We start from the raw sequence: 10,031 nt of genomic DNA, 5'->3' as shown, positions 1-10,031 counted from the left end.
CTGGACAAGGTGAAGTCCAGGACGGCAACGGTGGACCAGGCGGAGGTGGATTTCAAGGCACGCGTTGCTGAGACGCAGACCTGGTTCCACCAGACTCGCGAGGAGCAGAGGGCCTTTCAGGAGGAATTGGCCAAGTGCAATGTCGAGCTCACCATGACGATGGCTGACATCGAGAATGCCCAGGAACAGGCGGCGAACTTGGCTGCCGCGGCCGAGGCCGTCTGGAACCAGCATCAAGCCGCACTGGATTCCCAGGAAGAGGACCTCACCGTGCGTGAGGCGAAGCTTGCCGCAGCGCTCCGTGGCAAGGATGAGGAGCTCGAGGCCCTTGTCGCGCGGCGGACTCGCGAGCTGGAGCAGAGGCACAAGGAGGCACTCGATGCCCAGGCTCTGGCCCATGCCGGCAAAGTAAGGGAGTTGGAGGTGGTGCAGGACGAGCTAAAGGAGCAGGCCCTCAAGCTGTCCAACGAGAAGAGCACGCTCAACAGCGCCTTGGTGGAGGCGCAAGGAGCGGTCATCAGCAGGGCTGGGGCGCTCTCCGAAGCGCAAAACTCCGTCAGAGATCTCAAGCTGAAGCTGGAGGATCTCAAGAAGATGTTGTCGGAGAGCAGGGCTCGGGAGGAGACCTTGACCAGGAGTCTGGAGGAGGAGAAGCAGCTGCGGGCGAACGAGGCCGCCTCCCACCAGGATTATGTGGCGGGCGAGAACAGATGGATCAGCCGTCTGGAGGACGGCCCCGGCAGGGTCACCTCGCAGTTGGCCACCATGGGGATGCCAAATGTGAGGTACGCCCCTGAGCGCAGCGGGACCGTCAACACCAAGCTGACTCTGTTCTTCGAGCGCGTCTTTGGAGCCTTGGCTTATCTTCACTCCAGCAGAGCGGCCACGTTGGCCGGGGAAGCCCGGCGACTTTGCCGGGGGGTCATGACCAAGGTCCTCACCAAGATGGCGTACTGGAACCCTGACCTCGACTTCGGTGCCGTGATGGATAGCTTGCCGGACGGTATTGACCTCACGGTGCTCAAGGAGCGCATCAAGCCCGTCATCAGCAGCATCGATGAAATCAAGAGGGTGGAAGGCCAGCGCCGGGATTAGGCATCCCATTCTCCACCGCTGCTGCAGGTTCACGACCAAGACAAATTTCATCTTTAGTTATAACCCCAGCAATGATCTGATGTAATATAACTCTGCAGTACTTTTAATTTCATGCACGTTATTTCCCCGTTCAATTCCTCTTTGTATGCGCGCCCTACGTCGATTGGGTAGGCTCGCCGGCGCGGAAGCCCCTAGCGGCATTTTGGGGACGGATCCCCATGGGCCTGCTGGGTACGCGTGCTGCCGGACGAGCCACCTTTTCGTTCTGAACGTGGCCGCTCGAACTGTCGAGCTTGACTCGAGTCAGAATCAAGAGCGTTGTTGATCGCAGAAGGCTACTCTGCCATTCTCGACGTAGCCGCTTCAGCTGTTGAGCGGACTCGAAACAGGGCAAGGGCGTTGCCGATCGTGGGAGAGCCCCCTAGCATGCAGGTTTCTCATACAAAGGCGTGACATCTCCTGGGGGGGAATAACCTCATATAAAAAGGATAGAACAAATAAGGGTTCAGTGAAACTTATCTTCTGTTTGTAGTCGCTCGAGCGCTGATCTTCCGGCCTCCTTCCTTCTCCAAGAGCCACGAAGACGAAGGAGTGCTGGGCTGATTGCTAGAGCCAATTCTCACAACTGTGCCCCCCTACCTGGCGCTCCAGAGATGTCGGCGCCGACCGACACCTATGGGATCACAAGAATCCCTACTACGGTTGGCGGGGCGCGGGGTCGTGAGAAGAGCGGATCTAACAGGTAGCACACAGTTCGTTTATCCAGGTTCGGGCCGCGAGGATGCATAAAACCCTACTCCTGGTTTGGTGGATTGTATATCTGTGTTCTTGAGCTAGCTATGGGGCGTGACGAGCTCCAAAAAGCCGGATCCTTCTCCTGGTCGCCTCGGGCCTCCTTTTATAGGAAAAGGGGTTGCCACAGTGGCACACAGGAGGTGGAAAGGGAACGGCGATGCGTGGTTATCCCTCGCATTACATGACAAGGCGCATTTAATGCGTCTTGCTTAGGTGTCCATGCTTTATGGGGACAGGGGAGAGATCTGCCTCGTCCGTCGCCGCTCCTACTTGTGTCGACACGCGCCCTGGCCAGCGACGCCTGCGATGCCACATAGGTAGGCAGGCAGCTGAGGTGGCGCAGTGGTGGGTCTTCACGAAGATCTGCATGCCGCCATGCAGGTGCCTGCCCAGCTGGTTGGGTCGGCAGCTACATGCGAATGGCGGTGGAGGTTTAGTCGGCGTGGGCCTAATGGTGGCCCTGTGGGTGTCCTCGGTAAGGGCCTTGCCGGGGCCCCGGCAAGGGTCTTGCCGAGGCGCCTGCTGTCATCCCCGGCAAGGCGCTTGCCAGGGGCCTTGTGGTCTTCCTCGGCTGGGATCCCGCCAAGGGTTGTTGCCTCCTTAGTGCGTATCTGATCTTGAATGTCTTCACGAAGATCTGCATGCTACCACGAGGATGTCTCCCGAATTCTTGCCCTTTGGGGGCAGTGGACTCAAGGGTGATTCGCTTCGTAGGCGCGGGACGAGTCGCCGCGGCAAGGGTCTTGTCGGGGCTGCTAGAACTGTCTCCCAGCAAGGATCTTGCCGGGGGAGTCCGCTTCGTCCCCTTTGCTCTTCGTGGTCTTGGCCTTGGCGTCGTAGTTCTCATGAGCTCGGTCTTACCCTGGCTCACCTCCCTTGCCTTGCTTGGTGTGGTGGTGCCTGTGGCTCAGACTGCCCGTGCACAGTTATAGGGGTACAAAAAGTGTACCCCTCTTTTTGTACACCGACAAGCCCCCCCCCCCCCCGCCGCCCGCGGCCGGCGGTGCGCCGCCCTGCCCGGCCTGAAAACACTCCCCACCGCCGGTCCGCCGCTGCCCCGGCCATCCCTAAAGCCCCCCCCCGTGCCGAGCTTTTTCTCCGACGATCCCCACGCCACCGCCCCACCACTGCCGGCGACCACCGCCGCCACCCTGAACCCTAATATAGATAGTGGGGTACCTCTTCGGTGAGCCCCCTCCCCGCTGCGGCTGGTTCTTCCTTAACTCTGGCGAGCCCCCTGTCAGTGTGAAAACCGGTGAATCTCGGGTAGGGGTCCCGAACTGTGCGTCTAGGGTCGATGGTAACAAGAGACACGGGACACGATGTTTACCCAGGTTCGGGCCCTCTCTATGGAGGTAATACCCTACTTCCTGCTTGATTGATCTTGATGAATATGAGTATTACAAGAGTTGATCTACCATGAGATTGTAATGACTAAACCCTAGAAGTCTAGCCTATGATAATGAATATATGTGGTGTCCTTTCCGGACTACCCCCTTCGGTTTATATAGATATCGGGGGGATCTAGGGTTTACATGGAGTCGGTTACATAAGAAGGAATCTTCGGTCGCTAAGCGTGCCTTCCACGCTAAGTAGAGTCCAATCCGGACACGATGCAGTCTTCGCCCTTCATGTCTTCACAGCCCATCAGTCCGTCCCAAAGGATAATAGGCCAGACACCCGAGGACCCCTTAGTCCAGGACTCCCTCACCCCCACTCCCTAAAAATTGACTGACCCAAAAGTTGATTCAGTCGACTGAAGTGTAGCTAAATCGGAGCAGCATTGCAAGCAAGAGCAAGAGAGAGAGCAGCATCACGAGCAAGAGCAAGAGCAAGAGCAGACTAGGCAGGGGACCGAGAGCAGGAGCAGAGCAGCAGCACGAGCGAGAGCTAAAGCAGCATCAGCTCCTACTGATGGGGATGTCGCCGCTGAGGGAGCAACGCCGTGGAGGAAGTGGCCGGTGATGCTGCGGTGGATGGAGCCGCACCGTGTCGGCTCGGGACCGAGCGCCGGCAGCACCATGAGATCGAATCAAGAAGATAATGCGGCAATTAATGTTAAACCTCTTTGGTGGCGCCGATTAGGCCGCAACTTCATCCAAGGAAATGGTGATGATGATGATCTTCCGGTGGTGTAGGTGAAGACGGCGGTGTGGGAATGGAGGTGGCGCGAAAGACGAGGGGAACGTCGGGGTAGCTCCTTGGAGGTGGAGGACGGGGTGGCTGAACCGGTGGGATGACCAGATCGACGACGGATCCTCATCTCGTACGGTGGATGAGGGACGTCGAGGTGTTGTTGTGGACGATGTCGTCGGGGAAGAGGCTCCGGTTGGGTGGCGGACGGAGGAGCGTGTGGGGCTTTGCGGGTTTTGTCGGCCTCGGTGTACGAATGAGTGGGCGGATGGGACGGGAGTGGGGAACCATGGCTTAGGGACGCGCTTGTCCGAAATGTGGGGTAAGTTACGAAAGTACCCCCACCGATTTGAGTCACTTCTTTCGGTTCAGGGGTATCATGGGCATTTCACGTGTCGGGATTTCACAGGAGATGGGAGCGCGCGTTGTAATTTTGGAATAGCAAGGCGCAGGTTGAGATGGAGGGAGTTGTCGGAGCACAACGAGGCAAAGATATATCTTAAATATTTCGGGCTAACAAGGCACGGGTCGAAGAGGCGGGAGTTTCGCAGCACGATAGACAGAGACGCTAGCTTCAAATTACGGCATAACAAGGCGCGGCTTGAAATTTCGGGAGAACAAGCTTAATGTGTACCCCCCCCCAAAAAAAAGACAATTTAGACTAGTATGATATACTACGTACAATGTGTTCAACACACACAACACACACACATACACCGTTTAGACTAGTAAGGTACACGTGCATTGCATGCATGAGATTTGGCAACCAAATTATGAATAAATACCACATTATAGCATGTCAGCTTTGAGTCATATATGCATGATGTAGATGTTCGTTTAATTCTTATAGTTCATTTCATTCAAAATCATCTAGTTTTTATAAGAAAGCTAATCTATTTTAAGATTCACGAAATTGTGCTTGTAAGGCATAAAGTAAAAACAAATCATGTAGTAAAACATTTGGGCAATTCTGATAGGGAAGATTCTAGAACAAAGAAGATGTGCTTGTGTTTTGAGGTTTGTGCATTATGCTTAAGTTCAACCATAGAGTCTTCTAGATTGTACATGTGGCAAAATCTGGTGGAATCTAGATGATATCCAACGGCCAGTAGTGCTCAAATTTGCCAGCTATGCACCATCGGATTGGCCTCATCCAACGACCATCTTTCAAAGTTAAAGTTATCTGCACACTATATTAATAATATATATATATATATATATATATATATGGGTATAGATATAGATATGTGATGCGAAATCCACCCATCATCTCCAATTAGAATAGTGTGTCCACGCATGGATGCAGTGTGGCCAAATGATGTCTGCCATCGGTATCTCAAATTCAAACCAATCTGACCTTCTTCAATATGTATACATTGCAACATGCTCGTTTCCAAACCACACCGCGCAGATCTCTGTTATATTCATGCATGCATGGGTTTCAAACATCATGATCTCTTATTCAAATATTTGAATTCAACTTTACATTGATTATGACCTCACCTAGTCTTTTACACCCACACATTGGTGTTCTCTTTATAATTGCACCACTAACTTTCTCTCGTGCATGCATGCACACACACTACCAGTCGGCATTATCCATCACACACATGCAATCTTTTTCTTCAGGTTGGTCTCCCATGAAGGCACACACACACATCCCCCTCTCCATCATATCGGGCATTCTTTATCTCTCACGTGCATGCGCAACGATCGATGTTCCTCTATGTGTGTGTGTGTGTGTGTATAGCTAGGTCTTTCATAGTTTTCCACATAAACGGATCAATCTATATATCTAGTGAGGTCTCACCCTCTTTCCCACGTCCACATTGACCAATCTATACCTCTCTATATAGGATTACATATATAGCTAATACACCCACATTAATTATATATCCAACGCCCCCCTCTCATCATCCATGCCTTCCGCTTCATTTCTCAAACGCGCGCACAATGGCGAAGATAGGGGGCAGCAAGGGCCTTGCCCCCCCTAACATCACTATATATCGAGGCTAATATGAATGTGATCATTAGACAATTGCTAGTAAAAATGGTTTAAGTTGATGAATTGGCCCTCCTCGTAAAGGATTAGCAATGCTTGGACCCCTAGCTCATGGGACATTTTTCATGGCTCCGCCACTGCGCGCAACAGCGCACGTTCTCACCCCCTCTCTCTAAATACCGATCTCGTAGTTGTGCACTCCTTCATAGTCTCCCTCCACTCGGCCCCTCGCACCATCTTCTAGCCCCCACCGGATTTTGCCACATGTACAATCTAGCAGACTCCATGGTTGAACTTAAGCATAATGCACAAATCTCAAAACAATAGTGGTTCTCCTTTGTTCTAGAATCTTCTGTATCATAACTGCCCAAACTTTTTTTCTAGTTGAATTGCCATTATTTGTTTTTACTTTATGCTTTACAACGCACAATTCCATGAATCATAAAATAGATTAAGGGCATCTTTGATTCAAAGGATTCTCGAAGGAATTATGGAGGATTCTAATCCTTAGGAATTTTTCCTATCTTGGTTGTTTGATTCGTAGGATTGTAAACCATAGGATTTTTCCATATGATTCATTTGCACTAGATTTCATAGGAAACATCCCATCCACTCAAACCTCTTTGAAAGAATTCTGCGTTTTTTCTATGCACAATCAAACACTCGTACCATCCTGTAGGATTCAAGACGACATTCCACTCTAATCCCATGTTCTTCCTATTCCCGCGTTTTGGAAATCCTACGAATCAAAGAGGCCCTAGGTTTTTTATAAAAACTAATTGATTTTTAATGAGATGAACTATAAGAATTAAACGAAGGTCTACATCAGGCATATATGACTGAGAGCTTACATGCTACAAGGTGGTATTTATTCGTAATTTGGATGCAAAATCTGACGCGTGTAATGCACGTGTACCTTACTAGTACTTCGAGTATGTGCAAAACACAATGGCACGCTACACAATGTCTCTCTTACAATTCATGAAGCCACGTGGCACATGTGGAGGCATTGTCACGACATCCTTGTGTGGATTGATCACAGTGACGTGCTGCTGGTTCCAGAAGAATGTACTCGTCCTCCCTGAGCCGCACTGGTAGTACATGCACGAAGCGAAGATGTGCACGCACGCCACGCACGCACTCATTCCCTCGCACGCACACGCGGGTACACGGGCGGATGCAATTTTGTACCAATATCCACCCCATGTGATAATTTGACGCGTGTAAAGTCCTTCACTTCATTGATGGTCAATTAATACAGCGCATGCAAATTGAGTGGACGTGAGTGCAGAAGAAAGACATTACTACTCCACTTCGCGCATGCGAGTAGTTAAATCATGGGTTGCTAGCAGTACTTCCATTGGTCTCCTTCGTATTTTGTGCCAATTTTTGACAGTAACATAATATTTATGCATCTGAGCAGTGTAGTCTACTTGAAATTTATGTTCCACTAAACTCATCGGGAGCCGCTTCGGGCCTCGAAACCAAAAACCATCAATTAATCTTTACCTTGTTCCCATCACATTCGAAAGTACTAGTGCTACAATTAAGTGCAAGCCTACTCACACCTACCAGTACGTACCGAACCTGAATGTGTTCCCACTATGCAGGTTTTAGTACTAGTGTTAGTACTTAGGTTATAAAAAGGGGAACTACCTAACAAAAAATTACTCTACCTTCCTCCTCATAAGTCCTTCTTCGCCCGTCCTTGCCATGGCCGATGTGCAGAGCTCTAGGTCGAGAACGACTCGTAACAAGGGAGCGGAAACCTAGGCTGCAGAAAAAAGAGGGTCGCCGCCATGCAGAGACCTCGAAAGATCTCTCATGGGCAGGCAATGGCTCCCAGGAGCGCCCTAGACGCGGAGGCGAACATGCGGCGCTGGAGTCGTTATCCCTCGACGGCATGCCCGATCAGCTCAATAAGCACCTCAATAAGCAGAAGGAGTTCATCCACGGCTTGGTGGAGCTGCTGAAGGAGAGCCTCGACGACATGCCCGCTGAGCTCAATAAGCAGGGGGAGTTGACCACCGGCTTGGTGATGCTGCTGAAGAAGAGCATTGCCTCAGAGAAGAAGGCGACCGGCGAAATCCTGCAACTTCAGGAGGACAAGGCGAAGCTCTGCTACGAGCTCGACCTGCTGAAGGAGGATAACGCCAGCTGGAAGAAGCTGCATGAGAATAGTAGTTCCTCGATGAAGATATTGCAGGCCCTCGTCATGGAACAGAAGGAGGAGTTGGCGAAGCTCCGCATCGAGCACCTGGCTGCTGTCAAGGTACGTAATCCGGCCGTGGAACAGATGATGAAGGCCCGCGTCGAGAAATCCCGCGTCATGGACACAATGATGAAGATGGCGGAGGAGACGCGCAAGGAGATGGAGGTCGTGGAGACGATGAAGAAGCAATTATGACTCCGCGGCCAGCAACCCTTCATGTAGTGAGAGCAGCGCCCCAGACTTGTGTGTGCATCTTCCTTCTTTTTTGGGGGTGATAATCCTCCTTCTTCTTTTTCTCTTGTGTTTCTTATTTTGCTTTGGGTGTTTGGTCGCACGTGTCACCTTCTCTGCGAGGCATTAATAGAACAATGCTAAAAATGAGATGACTAGCAAATTAGATCATTCTTTATCGCCAATAGAACAATGCCTCTTGCTAGTAATATATAATAAGAGTATAGAGTATAGGATATGGCACTCGGCTGCCGTGTTTCGTGCTCCTCTATTGTACTCCAGAGGAAAACTTGAGTATACCACACGGTTCTTTGCTCCTCCTCAGGTCGTCGGCACATTTATACGAGCAATCAATCACAAGGCCCCGCCTTCCAGCAGTAATGAGCCGTCAAATCACAAAGGCCCTCGCCTCTCATTAAAAGGACCAAGCTAGTATCGATGGATAGCGCCATGGAGCAAAACTAACAAGATGTAATTAAAGAAAAAAGGTGGTACATATAGAGAGCGCTCGTCACCAAATTATGCATATACTATATGACACTACCCACTATGAAGGTACTAGTAACATAGACTAGTAATTGGTCTATGTTACTCTCCACTATGACCGGCCAGAGTCGAGGCGCGGATACCAACGAGGGCCTAGTTGTGTCTATACTTGGACAACTCACCCGACTGCATGTGCACCAGGCAGATGAAGCTCGTGTCGTGTTGGTGCCGTGTGCGGTCCGCACATTAACCAAAACCTCGCGCCTCCATCTTAGCCTCCGCGTTTAAAACATCTCAATCTCAAGGCCAAGGAGCAATGTGAAACCTATGATAGAGCCAATCGGATGGTTGAGAACACTACAATTCATAGCTACAGATGCGTGTGTGAGAGAGGAAAAATGCGTGCGTGTGTGAGAGAGTACAACTATATGTGGGTGGCATCGACCTAGGGAGCAGTGATGGTGCGTGCGAGAAGTCTCGAGAGATAGGTGTAATGCGTCTGAAAAAAAGACTAGTCTATAGCTCACCACGAGGCTATTCCTGTCGGACGCCAAGCGTAAGATATGTATCCGACAGTGCCAGTTTTTGCACGTACACAGTAGTAGAAAAAGAACTAGTACCATGGCATATGCTACACCACGACTGAGAAAACATGCCGATGTTACGCCATCCGGGAATAGTGCCGCACTTCGAAACTAGAACCGTCAATAAGTTTTGAGCGCTTCTCGTCACATTCCAAATTACTACTACTACCACGCTATATATAATTGCAAACCTGTTCACAGCGATCACAACCTAAACGGTTTCCCACTTAGGAGCGTATTAGCAGTACTCCTACTCGGTTATAAATACTACTATGCTAAGATGACTGCACATTCCTCCTCAACTCCTCATCCACAAAAAACATTCAAGTCAATCAAGCCATAGCCAGCGTGAGTTCTTGGTCGAGAGATTTCCAGCAGGGAGAGGTGAGCATGGAAGAGGAAGCACGAGAGATGTCCCGCCTCACCGCGAAAGTAGCCGACATGTCCAGCCGTGCACCAGTAGCAGCACAGAGGTCCCGCCGCGCCGCCGATG

Source organism: Triticum urartu, chromosome 3, assembly GCF_003073215.2.
Source record: "Triticum urartu cultivar G1812 chromosome 3, Tu2.1, whole genome shotgun sequence".
Lineage (NCBI taxonomy): Eukaryota > Viridiplantae > Streptophyta > Magnoliopsida > Poales > Poaceae > Triticum > Triticum urartu.
The sequence above is the reverse complement of the archived record's forward strand: the minus strand, read 5'-3'. Positions refer to the sequence as shown.